At 41.8% G+C, this 15,682-nt stretch overlaps 1 protein-coding gene and 1 long non-coding RNA gene across 5 annotated transcripts in view; one reads left to right on the plus strand and one right to left on the minus strand.

Annotated features, from left to right (window-relative positions):
• LOC139187174 (uncharacterized) overlaps positions 1-13,559 on the minus strand; it is an 89,760-nt gene extending 76,201 nt beyond the window's left edge. For both annotated transcript variants that reach the window (XR_011570787.1, XR_011570788.1), the window contains exons 1-2: positions 13,293-13,559; positions 1,164-1,228 (exon numbers count right to left, since the gene is read on the minus strand). This is a non-coding gene — a long non-coding RNA (uncharacterized lncRNA). The remainder of the gene's footprint in view (positions 1-1,163; positions 1,229-13,292) is intronic.
• GPR155 (G protein-coupled receptor 155) overlaps positions 12,701-15,682 on the plus strand; it is a 40,203-nt gene continuing 37,221 nt past the window's right edge. For all 3 annotated transcript variants that reach the window (XM_019970619.2, XM_019970627.2, XM_019970641.2), the window contains exon 1: positions 12,701-12,889. The gene's annotated coding sequence lies outside the window, so the exon portion shown is untranslated. The remainder of the gene's footprint in view (positions 12,890-15,682) is intronic.

A 15,682-nucleotide genomic window follows, 5' to 3' on the forward strand; every position in this document is an offset into this window, starting at 1 on the left:
TCCACAATACAGTAAATGTATTGGCTGAGTTACTGAATATATCAGAAAAGTACTTCATCCAGTTTTACCCATAATATGAATTTTTTGACTGGAATCTGATAATGGCCCTACAGTGAGGAAATAGTGTAAATATATGAGAAATGAAGACAGGGGTCAGTTTTATTTTGTTTTGCTTTTGTCCACAAACCAAAAAGAAATGGATTTCATGTGAGAAATATGTCCTGATAGTAAAAATTCTATTGAGATGGATTTCCAAAGGAAGTTCCCAGACTCAGTGTACCCTTTTTCCCATAATAAGAACACATTTCTCTCCATAGAGGACTGAGACTCTGGAAATTTTTTCTGCCTTCCTCTAAGACAAATATTCCTGCCTGCCCTTGAAACAGATTTATAATTTCGAGTTTGTTCCCTAAATGTGTCACTTTCAGAAATTTGCATTAGAATCATCTGCAGAATCTGGGGGGAAAAGAATGGACACAATCCCAGTGATGTTGATTTAGTAAGTCTGACAGGGGCCCTAGCATCTATATTTTTAAAAATTACATTCCCCAAGTGATCATTTTGCAATGCATAGAAATGTCAAATCATTTTGTTATACACCTGAAATTAACATAATATTGTATGTAAATTATGCTTCAATTTTAAAAAGTTTTATCCCCCAGATGATTCTGGTGTGAAGCTGATTGAGCAATGTGACAGACCTTTGGACTCCAGACTATGATTAAACGTTCTGCTCTTTACCCTTCTGTACCTCAGTCATGGTTGATCCCTGCCCCACGTTATTCCATCTTTCGCTCACATGACGCTCCTAGGTCATGATCAGTAACCTACACATTAAAATCACACTGAACAAATAATGTGTGGAGCAAGCAGGTAGCTTGCCAACACCAAATTGCTAGCATGTACAAAAATACCTAGTTTTACTGCACTTGGTTTTATTGTGCTCTGCAGATAACTGTGCTTTTTACAAATTGAAGGTCTGTGGAAACCCTGCATTGCCAGATGATGGTTAGCACTTTTTAGCAATAAAGTATTTTTTAATTAAGACATGTAAATTGTTTTACAGACATAATGTACATTTGTACACATTGCACATTTAACAGACTATACTGTAAATATCACTTTTATAGGCAATAGGAAACCCCAAAGTTCATGTGACTCACGTTATTGCAGCATTCATTTTATTGTGGCAGCCTGGAACCAAACCCACAATGTCTCCAAAGTATGCCTGAAACAACAGTGAAATGAGAAGATGAGAACATGCTGAGAAAGAGACAGAATGATAGAGTGCCTGCAAGCACATCGGGAGTAAGGCCTAAAAGAGGAAACAATGGAACAGCTCTTGTCAAAATGGAGGAAGTGTCTGACCTCTAGCCCTCCGCGCTCTACCCTTTATAGAACATCACCTAGAGCAATATCCGGGCACCAGCTGGCTCCTTAGCCATGGCCTCCCATTGATCACCTTCCCTCAGAGGGACTGATACTACACTCTCTTATTTCCCTTTCCAAGAGTGGAAGAGACAAACTGCTCTTTTTCAGATTCCTCCAATATTACTTTCAGGAGCCCTCTACATTCACACAGGCTAAACTCCCTATAACAGAGGGAATTTACCACTTTTCCTGCTTACCACCTTCCAAAGTTAGCAGAGGAATTTTGGACAAACAAGAAAAGTGATCATTTCCTTCATACTCTAGTTTTTGACACAACATGGTTGTATGAGTTAAATTAAAGTGGTTGAGAAGAAAGATTCAGGGAGATGCTCCTGAATTTCTCTGAGATCACTGCCTGGGTTTGAAGGCTTCTAAATACGGTTTCAACTGCCCTCAGGGACAATCTCCTTTTGCCTCTAAAACAATTACATTCACTATGGCAAATATTGGGCTTAAGCTTTTTTAATAGCAGTTTTTCATTCGACAAAGGCTATTATGTAAAAAGAAGACCCTTAACCAATTACTGAGGCAACATATGAAATGAAATTTCTAAGGCTTTTCTAGGAATTTTATCATGTTCAGTTCAGCGACTCAGTTCAGTCGCTCAGTCGTGTCTGACTCTTTGCGACCCCATGAATCGCAGCACGCCAGGCCTCCCTGTCCATCACCAACTCCCAGAGTTCACTCAAACTCACGTCCATTGAGTCGGTGATGCCATCCAGCCATCTCATCCTCTGTTGTCCCCTTCTCCTCCTGCCCCCAGTCCCTCCCAGCATCAGGGTCCTTTCCAATGAGTCAACTCTTCGCATGAGGTGGCCAAAGTATTGGAGTTTCAGCTTCAACATCAGTCCTTCCAATGAACACCCAGGGCTGATCTCCTTTAGGATGGACTGGTTGGATCTCCTTGCAGTCCAAGGGACTCTCAGGAGTCTTCTCCAACACCACAGTTCAAAAGCATCAATTCTTCGGCACTCAGCTTTCTTCACAGTCCAACTCCCACATCCAAACATGACCACTGGAAAAACCATAGCCTTGACTAGATGGACCTTTGTTGGCAAAGTAATGTCTCTGCTTTTCAATATGCTATCTAGTTTGGTCATAACTTTCCTTCCAAGGAGTAAGCATCTTTTAATTTCATGGCTGCAGTCACCATCTGCAGTGATTTTGGAGCCCAAAAAAATGAAGTCTGACACTGTTCCCACTGTTTCCCCATCTATTTCCCATGAAGTGATGGGACTGGATGCCATGATCTTAGTTTTCTGAATGCTGAGCTTTAAGCCAACTTTTTCACTCTCCTCTTTCATTCTCATAAACAGGCTTTTTAGTTCCTCTTCACTTTCTGCCATAAGGGTGGTGTCATCTGCATATCTGAGTTAGCATTATATAAACATCTTGTCTCCAAAATGTACACCCATGGGAGAGGGCTTGAGTTAGGCTATTAGAACGAATCATATGCCAGGCTTGAGGACATAGTTAATAGTCCTTTTAGCTATAGGCTATAGAAGCCTAGATGCCAATTAACACTGCACTGAGAAACTCACTTTTATCAGTTTTATTCTCCAAGAACAACTTACTCCAAACCTAGTGCCCAGGCATCTTTCTGACTCAGTCTGGGTAGTGCTTTTATAGCTCAGAAGTCTTGAGTTCTGTGTCCTGTTTCCACTTTTTGGAATGGCTTAGGGAAAGCTTGCATAGAAGTTAAGGTAAAAGGAAAGTCTAATTTTTGGAATTGTAGGGACATTTAAATATTTGTAGAATTGATTCTTGGGACATTATCACATTTAGTCTATGTCCAGTGCTCAGCTGCTCAGTCATGTCTGACCCTTTGTGACCCATAGACTATAACCCACTAGGTTCCTCTGTCTATGGGATTTTCCAGGCAAGAATATTAGAGTGGGTTCCCATTTCCTCCTCCAGGGGATCTTCCCGACCCAGGGATCAAACCCACATTTCCTGTGTCTCCTGCATTGCAGGCAGATTCTTTACTGCTGAGCCATCGGGGAATAACAGTTCCTCATGATTTGGCTTTTTCAGCCATTGATAGTCACAACACAATCTGGTTCCTCTACTGCCACTCAGAGACTTGAGTTCTGTTACTTCTTCTTCAGCTACTTTTGTTGACATTTGAAAGAATCAGCACAAGAAAGAGCAGGTGTTTCTGTCCTAAGTTCTCTAAATACAGAAGCTTCATCAAAGTTTTTAGCTGGCATTCCAAGAGTTGGCAGGGTAACAGATATTTACCTGGTGCCTACTGTGTGCCAAGCACTGTTCCAGGTACTAAGGATACCTCAGAAATCAACACAGATAAAGTGCCTACCCTTTTGAGGAAGGAAGGAATGTAGAACTCCTGAAACCCAAAATCTACTGGAAGGATGCATCTGAGGTCTATCTATGCTTAACTGATATGCTGAAGATATGATAGATAACTTGTTTTTTGAACTAGCTATTAAACTCAAAAGTTCCATCCAGGTTTTAACAAGAATCAGCTAAAGACCTTACTCCAAAGTCAAAACTAAATCTGAGGTTTTGCCACTTCCTCTTTATATCATACAAATTTGGTTAGTTTTACAGTGTTTCATCTTAGAGATTATTCAAATTACAAAATGTTATACACATTTATAAGATTCTTTATTGAATGACTGCCTATTACATAAGTTTGTCTGTGAGCAACTTTTTTACTGAACAAACTAGTAGTAAAAACAGGAGTATTTTTTGTTCTTCATTTTCATTTTCCTGATCTCTAACCCTTTTACAAAAAAAAAAGAAAAGGTCAAAACAAAACCACAAGTACCGTATCAAGACGCTAAATCTTGAGGCAAATCAGATGGGCTCCAAAGTCATCGTGTTGCTATTGCATACTTTCTGCACTCTATCTTACCTAAATCATTGATTTAACTTTTAGTTTTATAATCTAATTCTGGTTTCACTGTTTTTCTCCTTAAAACTTCTGAAGTGCTGACCCAGGCAAAAGCCCTTGTCTATTTAACTACATTTGAGTCTCACCGGACATCAATAAAATCAGTAACAAGGTGAAATGTTTAGATTATGTTTTCCCTAAGGAAAAAAACATATATACATAATACACATATAATATATAATCTGTATATATACCAACAACTATGGTATAACTCTTTTATAGTGGCTGGATTTCTTACTTTCTCCAGCCATAACAATAACACATGCGATTTATTTTCACTAGTTTATTATAAAAGGATATGCTAAAGGATACAAATGAACACCCAGATGGACGAGATGCATAGGGCACAGTATGTGAGAACAGAGCATGGAGCTTCCATGCTCTCTCGGGAGGAATCCTTCTCCAGGTACATCCACGTGTCCACCGACTCAGCCTTGTAAGAATATTTTAATAGCAAATTGAAAAGGGGAAAAAGCCACTATGTATTAACAAAAATACAATGTTGAATTAAAAAAAAACAGTTTTCAGGGTTTTACCTTGACACGTCAGAAATTGTGGCTGAGATGGTAAAGAATCTGTCTGCAATGCGGGAGACCTGGGTTGGATCCCTGGGTTGGGAAGATTCCCTGAAGGAGTGGGGGGCACGGCAACCCACTCCAGTATTCCTGCCTGGAGAATCCCATGGACGGAGGAGCCTGGTAGGCTACAGTCCATGGGGTCGCAAAGAGTCGGACGCAACTGAGTGACTAAGCACATAGCATGTAAAACAACAAAAAGAAGCCATAATTTCAGAGGATGTTTATATAAAGCCATAAACCCAGCTAAGTGAAAAGCTCCCTGTCCATTACCAACTCCTGGACTTCACTCAAACTCATGTGCATCAAGTCGGTGATGCCATCCAGCCATCTCATTCTCTGTCGTCCCCTTCTCCTCCTGCCCCCAATCCCTCCCAGCATCAGGGTCCTTTCCAATGAGTCAACTCTTCACATGAGGTGGCCAAAGTATTGGAGTTTCAGCCTCAGCATCAGTCCTTCCAAAGAACACCCAGGGCTGATCTCCTTCAGAATGGACTGGTTGGATCTCCTTGCAGTCCAAGGGACTCTCAAGAGTCTTCTCCAACACCACAGTTCAAAAGCATCAATTCTTCAGTGCTCAGCTTTCTTCACAGTCCAACTCTCACATCCATACATGACCATAGGAAAAACCATAGCCTTGATGGACCTTTGTTGGAAAGTAATGTGTCTGCTTTTGAATATGCTATCTAGGTTGGTCATAACTTTCCTTCCAAGGAGTAAGTCTTTTAATTTCATGGCTGCAATCACCATCTGCAGTGATTTTGGAGCCCCAAAAAGTAAAGTCTGACACTGCAGAGAGAAGAAAATAAATGGGTCCTTGATGACAGTTCGAGTCATAGGATTAAACCTCACCTGAAGCCAGTCAGGAAGCAACAGTTAGAACTGGACATGGAACAACAGACTGGTTCCAAATAGGAAAAGGAGTACGTCAAGGCTGTATAGTTTCACCCTGCTTATTTAACTTATATGCAAAGTACATAATGAGAAACTGGGCTGGAAGAAGCACAAGCTAGAATCAAGATTGCTGGGCTGCTGCTGCTGCTAAGTCACTTCAGTCGTGTCCGACTCTTAGCGACCCCATGGACTGCAGCCTACCAGGCTCCTCCATCCATGGGATTTTCTAGGCAAGAATACTGGAGTGGGGTGCCATCACCTTCTCCAGTGCATGAAAGTGAAAAGTGATCAATAACCTCAGATGTGCAGATGACACCACCCTTATGGCAGAAAGTGAAGAGCTAAAGAGCCTCTTGATAAAAGTGAAAGAGGAGAGTGAAAAGGTTGGCTTAAAGCTCAACATTCAGAAAACGAAGATCATGGCATCTGGTCCCATCACTTCAAGGCAAAGAGATGGGGAAACAATGGAAACAGTGAGAGACTTTATTTTTGGGGGCTCCAAAATCACTGCAGATGGTGACTTCAGTCATGAAATTAAAAGACAGTTGCTCATTGGAAGAAAACCTATGACCAAACTAGACAGCATACTAAAAAGCTGAGACATTACTCTGACAACAAAGGTCCATCTAGTCAAAGCTATGGTTTTTCCAGTGGTCACGTATGGATGTGAGAGTTGGACTAGAAATAAAGTTGAGTGCCGAAGAATTGATGCTTTTGAACTGTGGTGTTGGAGAAGACTATTGAGAGTCCCTTGGACTGCAAGGAGATCCAACCAGTCAATCCCAAACGAAATCAGTCCTGAATATTCATTGGAAGGGCTGATGTTGAAGCTGAAACTCCAATACTTTGGAGTGCGAATAACTGACTCATTGGAAACGACCCTGATGCTTGGAAAGATTCAAGGCGAGAGGAGAAGGGGACGACAGAGGATGAGATGGCTGGATAGTTTCACGGACTCAATGGACATGAATTTGAGTAAGCTCCAGGAGTTAGTGATGGACAGGGAAGCCTGGAGTGCTGCAGTCCATGGGGTTGCAAACAGTCAGACACAACTGAGTGACTGAACTGAAGTGACTGAAGGAGAAATTGGTGCTGTCAGGAAGGGGACAGGGAGTTTCAAATAAACTAAATATTTTTTAAAGACATTGAAATTATATTGCTGTTGTTTGTTCAGTTGCTCAGTCATATCCAATTCTTTGTCACCCCATGTACTGCAGTATGCCAGGCTTCCCTGCCTTCACCGTCTCCCAGAGCTTACTCAGACTCATGTCCATTGAGTCAGTGATGGCATCTAACCATCTTATCCTTTGTCATCCCCTTATCCTCCTGCCTTCAATCTTTCCCAGCATCAGGGTCTTTTCAAATAAGTCAACTCTTCACATCAGGTGGCCAAAGTATTGGAGCTTCAGCTTAGGATTGACTGGTTTGATCTCCTTGCAGTTCAAGGGACTCTCAGAGTCTTCTCCAACACCACAGTTCACTGATGTTTAATATGCTATCTAGGTTTGTCACAGCTTTTCTCCCAAGGAGCAAGTGTCTTTTAATTTCATGCCTGCAGTCACCATCTGCAATGATTTTGGAGCCCAAGAAAGTAAAGTCTCTCACTGTTTCCATTGTTTCTCATCTCTTTGCCATTAAGTGATGGGACCAGATGTCATTATTTTAGTTTTCTGAATGTTGAGTTTTAAGCCAGCTTTTTCACTCTCTTCTTTCACCTTCATCAAGAGGCTCTTTAGTTCCTCATCAGTTTCTGCCATGAGGGCGGTGTCATGTGCATATATGAGAATATTGATGTTTCTCCCAGCAAACATGATTCCACCTGTGCTTCATCCAGTCTGGCATTTCTCATGATGTACTCTGCATATAAGTTAAATAAGCTGGGTGACAATATACAGCCTTGACGTACTCCTTTCCCAATATGGAACCAGTCTGTTGTTCCATGACTGGTTCTAACTCTTGCTTCTTGACCTGCATATCAGTTTCTCAGGGGGCAGGTAAGGTGGTCTGGTATTCCCATCGCTTTCAGAATTTTCCAGTTTGTTGTGATCTACACAGTCAAAGGCTTTAGCGTAGTCAATGAAGCAGAACTAGATATTTTTCTGGAATTCTCTTGGTTTTTCTATGATCCAACGGATGCTGGCAATTTGATCTCTGGGTTCCTCTGCTTTTTCTAAATCCAGTTTGAACTTCTGGAAGTTCTCAATTCATATGCTGCTGAGCCTGGCATTAAGAGTTTTAAGCATTACTTTCCTAGCATGTAAAATGAGTGCAATTGTGTGGTAGTTTGAACATTCTTTGGCATTGTCCTTCTTTGGGATTGGAATGAAAACATTCCAGGACATTTTCCAGTCCTGTGGCCACTGCTGAGTTTTCCAAACTTGCTAGCACATTGAGTGCAGCACTTTAGCAGCAGCATCTTTTAGGATGCGAAATAGCTCAGCTGGAATTCCATCACCTCCACTAGCTTTGTTCACAGTGATGCTTCCTAAGGCTCACTTGACTTCACACTCCCGGATGTCTGGCTCTCAGTGAGTAATCACACCATTGTGGTTATCTGGGTCATGAAGTTCTTTTTTGTATAGTTCTTCTGTGTTTTCTTGCCACCTCTTCTTAATTTCTTCTGCTTCTGTTAAGTCCATACCATTTCTGTTCTTTATTTTGTCCATCTTTACATGATATGTTCCCTTAGTACCTCTGAGTTTCTTGAAGAGATCTCTAGTCTTTCCTATTCTACTGTTTTTCTCTATTTCTTTGCATTGCTCGCTTACGAAGGCTTTCTTATCTCTCCTTGCTATCTTTGGAACTCTGCATTCAAATATATTTCCTTGTGGAAAGGTATACCTTTCCTTTTCTCCCTTGCCTTTAGCTTCTCTTCTTTTTTTCAGCTATTTGTAAGGCCTCCTCAGACAACCATTTCGCCTTTTTGCATATCTTTTGGGGGGAATGGTTTTGATTACCACCTCCTGTGCAGTGTCACAAACCTCAGTCCGTAGTTCTTCAGGCACTCTATCAGATGTAATCCCTTGAATCTATTTGTCACTTCTATTGTATAATCATAAGGGATTTCATTTAGGTTATACCTGAATGGCCTAGTGGTTTTCCCTACTTTCTTCAATTTAAGTCTGAATTTGGCAATAAGGAGTTCACGATCTGAGGCACAGTCAGCTTCCAGTCTTGTTTTTGCTGACTGCATAAAGCTTCTCCATCTGTGGTAGCAAAGAAAATGACCAATCTGATTTCGGTGTTGACTATCTGGTGATGTCCATGTATAGTCTTCTCTTGTGTTGTTGGAAGAGGGTGTTTGCTATGACCAGTGCATTCTCTTGGCAAAACTATTAGCCTTTGCCTTGCTTAATTTTGTACCTCAAGGCCAAACTTGCCTGTTAGTCCAGGTATCTCTTGACTTCTTACTTTTGGATTCCAGTCCCCTATGATGAAAAGGTCATCATTTTGTGGTGTTAATTCTAGAAGGTCTTGTAGGTCTTCATAGAACAGTTCAACTTCAGCTTCTTCAGAATTACTGGTTGGGGCATAGACTTGGATTACTGTGATATTGAATGGTCTGCCTAGGAAATGAATAGAAATCTTTCTGTCATTTTTGAGATTGCACCCCTTTGTTGTTTTTGAGATTTGTCGTTTTCGAAATTGCACCCTTTTGTTGACTCTGCGGGTTTCTCCATTTCTTCTAAGGGATTCTCGCCCACAGTAGTGACTTCAAACAACACATTGTAAGTCAGTCTGAACACTTCTACTGTTTTATCTTCCTCTTCTTTACTTATCTTTGATTAGACACTATGGATGGTCCAGAGTCCAAAGAGAGAAAGTCCAAAGAATTTTAAGGGAGATAATCCTCAACTTTTCAATAGGGAATATTCAATAGGTGTTGAAAGTTATGATAGAGATCTATATTTATGCATAAAAATGTTAAATATTATTAAGTGAAAAAGATTACTAAAAATCATGTGTTTGAAAAATAATGTGTATTGTATGACCTTACTTTTCTTTACTGATTTTTATATGCATAGGAAAAAGTAATACATTTACAGTAAAGTGTTAAACAAGTTATCTGAGGTATTGTGCTTTTCACTTCCTATTTTCAGTTAATAGTACATATAGGTCAGCATCTCACAGAATGACTAGCAGACATGATAATGGAATTAAAAGTTTACCTTATGGCATTCATCAATAAATGCTTATCTAAGAAGGATTTTTGATGAAGTCCTTCCTCTCTGTAAACACTTTTTTCCTAGAGCCATTGTCCCCTGGCCAGCTGCTAGTACTGGAAAACTTGTCCACTCTGTGCAGCTGGCTCCAAACCACATCTTTGGCTGTGTTTTTTCTCTGTCTTCAGCTTCTGTTTTCTATTCCAGTGTCTCCTAGCAATCTTACAGGTGCTGACACTATCATGAGCAATTAGTTCTGAACAGTGAGCACTAGATTCCCATTCTCTTGCTGGCTGTTCTTAGACCAATGACCAATCTCCAGGACCTCAAATGAAGGTGATAACTTCTTCAAGAGAGGAGACTAACTTTCTTGAGATTTGAGATTTTAGGCCTAAAACCAAATTCATTATCTTCTGTAACCACTTCCCTCACTTGAAACATTTCTTCATCTTCAGATAATAGAATGATAGGAAAGGGTGGAGACTTACAACTAGTAAGGGTATTAAGAGTTTCCCTAGTTTTATTCCTTTACTTTATTGTAGTTCAGTATAGTTCAGTTGCTCAGTCGTGTCCGACTCTTTGCAACCCCATGGATTGCAGCATGCCAGGCTTCCCTGTCCATCACCAAGTCCCGGAGTTTACTTAAACTCATGTCCATTGAGTCGGTGATGTTATCCAACCATCTCATCCTCTGTCGTCCCCTTCTCTCACCTTCAATCTTTCCCAGCACCAGGGTGTTTTCAAATAAGTCAGCTCTTCGCATTAGGTGGCCAAAGTATTGGAGTTTCAGCTTCAACATCAGTCCTTCCAATGAATACCCAGGGCTGATCTCCTTTAGGATGGACTGGTTGGATCTCCTTGCAGTCCAAGGGACTCTCAAGAGTCCTCTCCAACACCACAGTTCAAACGCATCAATTCTTCAGTGCTCAGCTTTCTTCACAGTCCAACTCTCACATCGATACATGACCACTGGAAAAACCATAGCTTTGACTAGATGGACCTTTGTTGGCTAAAATGTCTTTGCTTTTTAATATACTGTCTAGGTTGGTCATAATTTTTCTTCCAAGGAGTAAGCGTCTTTTAATTTCATGGCTGAAGTCACCATCTGCAGTGATTTTGGAGCCCCCCAAAATAAAGTCTGCCACTGTTTCTCCATCTATTTGCCATGAAGTGATGGGCAAAGATGCCATGATCTTTGTTTTCTGCATGTTGAGTTTTAAGCCAACTTTTTCATTCTCCTCTTTCACTTTCATCAAGAGGACCTTTAGTTCTTCTTCACTTGCTTTATTGTAATGGATGAGCAAATACCTAGGTTCATTATCTCCTTCCTTTTCTCAGCCCTATCAATAATCCAGTCCTAACAGTTCTTTTGTAATGTCTCTCAGGTCTTTTTCATTCTTTTCATTACCACCACCCCCGAGTTTTTATTTCCTCTTGGCTTGTTTTTTTCCCCAAAGTCATCTGTTTTTCTTGCTTTCAGTCTTTCAACTTACCCTGGGAAAGCTTCCAGATTGCATATCCAAAATTAGTGTAATCACTAAGACATGTTCTCATGGAAAAAAAAAAAAAAAATTAATGGTTTTATTGTGGTCAGAGGATATGGTCCAAAGTCCAAGGCCAACCTAAGAAACTTCCTAGAGTTTCACCCTACCTTTCATGTCCAGGGCTATCTTCCAGTTTTTCGCTATAAGTCAAAGCTCAATAAATATTCCATTGAATTCATCTCCAAACTTTCTAAATAAATCCTTTCAGCTTTGAGATATAGTCAGATTAAAAAAAAAAAAGTAGCCAGGTTCTAGGCAAAAAAGGATGGCTGTTAAAAGTTAAGATAGAGAACAAGGGTAAAATGAGGAGAACAGGGCAGAATGCATTATTTTCCTGTATCTTCAGTTCCTGCTCTGTTAAGTTTTCCACGAATACATCAGTTTTCTCTCAGTACACTGAGGGGGTAGGCATGGTTCAACCCACAGTAGAAACACAAGAAGTCAGCGACTGGGTGCTTATTTACTAAACCAAACACAACATGGCTCAGTCGGCAAAGAATCTGCCTGCAATACAGGAGACCCGAGTTCGATTCCTGGGTCGGGAAAATCCTCTGGAGAAGGAAATGGCAACCCATTCCATTGTTCTCGCCTGGAGACTCCCGTGGACAGAGGAGCCCGGCAGGCTACAGTCCATGGGATCGCAAAAGTCAAGACTTGTAGACTAAACCACCACTACCAAACAGAATAAAAAGCTTTACATTTTAGTCTCTGATCTAGGACGGTCAAAGTCACACTGCCTTGGGAAAGGTGAAAGGCAGGAGTCTGACCCACGATTCTGACTCTTTAAGGCCTTGTTTTTAAACTGAACTATATAAACGACTAGGCTAATCGAGAGAGGGCTAGGCAGACCACACGAGGCTGGGGTCAGGCGGAAAGACAAGAGGCTTCTGCACCTGAATTTAGGGGAAAGAGAGAAACCACAAAGCCCCCACAGCTGCCGCCATTTTGCGGGAGCCGAGCGGCCGGAAGTCCTGCCGCCGGCTTCTGGCGGCTCGCAGTAGGCGTGGGGAGAGGAGCGGGAGGGGGGAGGGGACGTGGGTGAGAACCAGGGGCCGCCTCTCGGCGGTCGGGGGCGGAGCGAAAGGGCGGGGCCGGGGCCCGCACAGCTCCGGGGTTCCCCTGGCTGGGGCGGGGCTTAAAGGAGGGGCGGGGCGGGGCGGCAAGGGGAGGAGTTGACCTGGTCCCAGCTTACTAAGCCCCTCACTTTCTCGGAACGTGACTGAGCTGCTGTAGCCTGACTCCGGCAGCCGGCAGCTCTCTGCTGGGAGGGCTGTGGGTGGGAAATGACGGTGATTTCCTCCCTGCTTGGTCCACCTCGAGCATCGACTCCCTTCTCCCGCGGCCCCAGGGCTGCAGACGTAGCAGGTGAGATGGGCCCCTGGGGCGCCGACCTGCGCGGTCCCATTCCTTTACGGACCCCTGGTGCCCCCGCTCTCGCTCCTCCAGTCTGAGCCGGTGAGCAGCGCCTAGGCCCGCAGTCCGCTGCCTGCGCCTGCCCGCCTCTGCCCCGCAGCGCCTGCCTTTAGGACGTGCGGTCCACCCGGGAAGACAGGCAGGGGAAGGGGCGGCCTGTCCCCTTTGGTGACAGATCTGCCATCCCCCAGTTTGAGGAGCGCCTCACTGTACGTGCATCCACCATATCGTTCTGACTCTTCCCATTAATCTGGGGGGTGGCCTCAGCGAATGCCATCCTGGGAGTTTGTGCCCAGGTACCTGGAGCGTTGCACCAAATTGTCTCCCTTATCCCTTTTAGGAGCATTTCACTTACCTTGCGATGTGACTACCATGCCCCGGGAAAGCTGAGCGTCCAACTTTTTATCCCGAACACTTCCACTGCTGCCTTCCCAGGCATTGGGTGGCAGCTGTTCTTTGGGCGGCCTGTTTGATTAGGGATTCTCTACATCCTTATCTTAGAGGGCCGAAGTCTGTCACCGCCGACAAGGCAAGAGGCAGCGCTCAGCCCTCCCCACCCTGGGTCTCTAGGGAGGACATTTGGTCCCCGGCAAGTAGGTGGGAGTGGGTGGATGGTGTGAGTGTCGATGTTGGAAAGTGCTTGAATGGTGCAACACTGTATTACGTTTTTCCCACCCGATAAAGGATATTGGGTGTTTGAGAAATAGACAGCCTAAGGTTTTAAAGCTTTCTCTTTGAAACCAGTCAGAACCCTCCTCCCGATTTTCACTTAATAGCAGTTTACAGTGTCAGTGGTTCCTCCTTGTTATCTAAATCATGAGTGACCAGAAGTGGCTAGCGTATAGCATTTGTCTGCTCCCGTCCCAGTGAGTGGTCTTTTTCTGTGACAAGCCAACTTTTTGTTCTTTAACAAGCATTGGTTTTTAAGGAGATGAAAAGACTGGATGCAATTTTTAAAAAATACTTCCATTGCTGTGGCTCCTGTTTATTTTAAAAGAATGCTTTAGGAAGTTTATTTTCTTCCTGTTGGAAAAAAAAAATTAAGATGACATAAAACTTTCTAAGTCCTTTTTGGTTATTTTGATTGCCCCTCAATTAGCAGATATTGCTTTTATGATATCAAGGAACATTAAAAGAAGCTTCATGGGAAAGGGAAGATTACTTTCCAAAGTTTTTCTCTTAATTTTTGCCTAACTGAAAGTTACACCTGGACATTGCTACAACTATTTGACCATCACCTAGAGGGAACTAAAGAACTTTCCCTTCCCTGTTGATAACTAAGATCAAACTAAATTTTTAAATTGAACTCCCCTTAGTTGTTTGGTATAAAACAAAAACTGATAACCTTAGAATCTATCCCATCCCTCTGTTTTAGTTGAAGGCTCTTTAATACCAAGTATGTTTGAAGAATTGGCATAGAACAATTAATTGTATTTAATTTACTACCATTCTTGTTATTATTAGGACACACAACTCCCAGTAGCTGTTATTACCATTTCTTGAAGGTCTCCTTTGTGAAAAGCTACTATAATAAGCTGTGTATAAAATCTCCAGTCCTCACAATATCCGTCTAAGGAGATTTTTACTCTCATTTTACAGTTGAAGAAGCTGAAGTGCAGGCAGGCTTAGTTGCCCAAGGAGTTGATAAGCGATAGGCCCCAAATTGGGTTCGGGCCATTTGACTCTTCACTGAACAACTGCAAATTTACTTAAAACTGTTGATTTAAAAATTATTGGAATAAATTGACATGCAAGTGTGGTTGGTACAAATAAGGGGCAGTGAGAAGTATAAGTTAGTCCAGGCAAAGAAATATAGGGAACTTTTAAAAAATAACAGAAGACTGGAGTAGTTTATCACTTTAATCTTAGCACTAGTTTTTCAAATCCACATCTCTCAGGGGCTCTGAATGTTTAACGCTTTAGTTCACTCATTTACCAGCTCCTTACTTCAGTTATGACTACCTGTATCAATCAGTAGCTTTTCCAGGATATAATCTGATGCTTATTTGGTAGACTTCAAGTATGTGTGAGTATTACAGGTTTTGTGTGTGTTGACCACTCCTATCTAATCCTAGTAGGAAAATAACTTGTCCTGATCCAGATTTAAACATGTTTTTAAATGAATTCAGCTTATACTAGGGTAGCTCAGAGAAAATTATCTCATCCACACCCCCTTGGATCAGTTGTTGTTGGTTTCTGGCCTGCCATCTGAGTCCTTAATATTAGGTGGGTGTTTAAGAATTTAACCCTGGGCATTGTACATTTCAGGAAGCATAAGCTGTTTTACTTTTTATGTTATATAAGGTTACTTTGGATGGTTTACCCATAATAATCCCTTAGGAATTGGGAATGGTCTCTATATTAACTTCTAGTTACTAATAAAAGCTGATTAGTTACAGAGTTGTTCAAATCTAATGTGTCCCTGGCTGCAAGAAGAAAGTCTGCTAAGTATTATCATGTTAACATAAAGTTTTCCTTGCTTTAGCATTTTCTGAACATCTTTAGAACATTTTACAAGACATTTTGTGTTCTTTAACATTGTATGAACAGCTTTTAGAACATTTTAGAGCACATTTTGTGGTCTTGGGCCTGTTGCTATATATAGTAAAAAAACTTAGAATACTTAGCATTCAGAGAAAAACAAGATTCTGTCCACGAAGTAGACAGTTCCTAAGAGAGACCATTGATCCACCTAAGAGTGAAGGGTTTATACAAGAGCAGGTAATTGTTTTTGCCTCTTAATCT

This window comes from Bos indicus, chromosome 2, assembly GCF_029378745.1.
Source record: "Bos indicus isolate NIAB-ARS_2022 breed Sahiwal x Tharparkar chromosome 2, NIAB-ARS_B.indTharparkar_mat_pri_1.0, whole genome shotgun sequence".
Classification (NCBI taxonomy): domain Eukaryota; kingdom Metazoa; phylum Chordata; class Mammalia; order Artiodactyla; family Bovidae; genus Bos; species Bos indicus.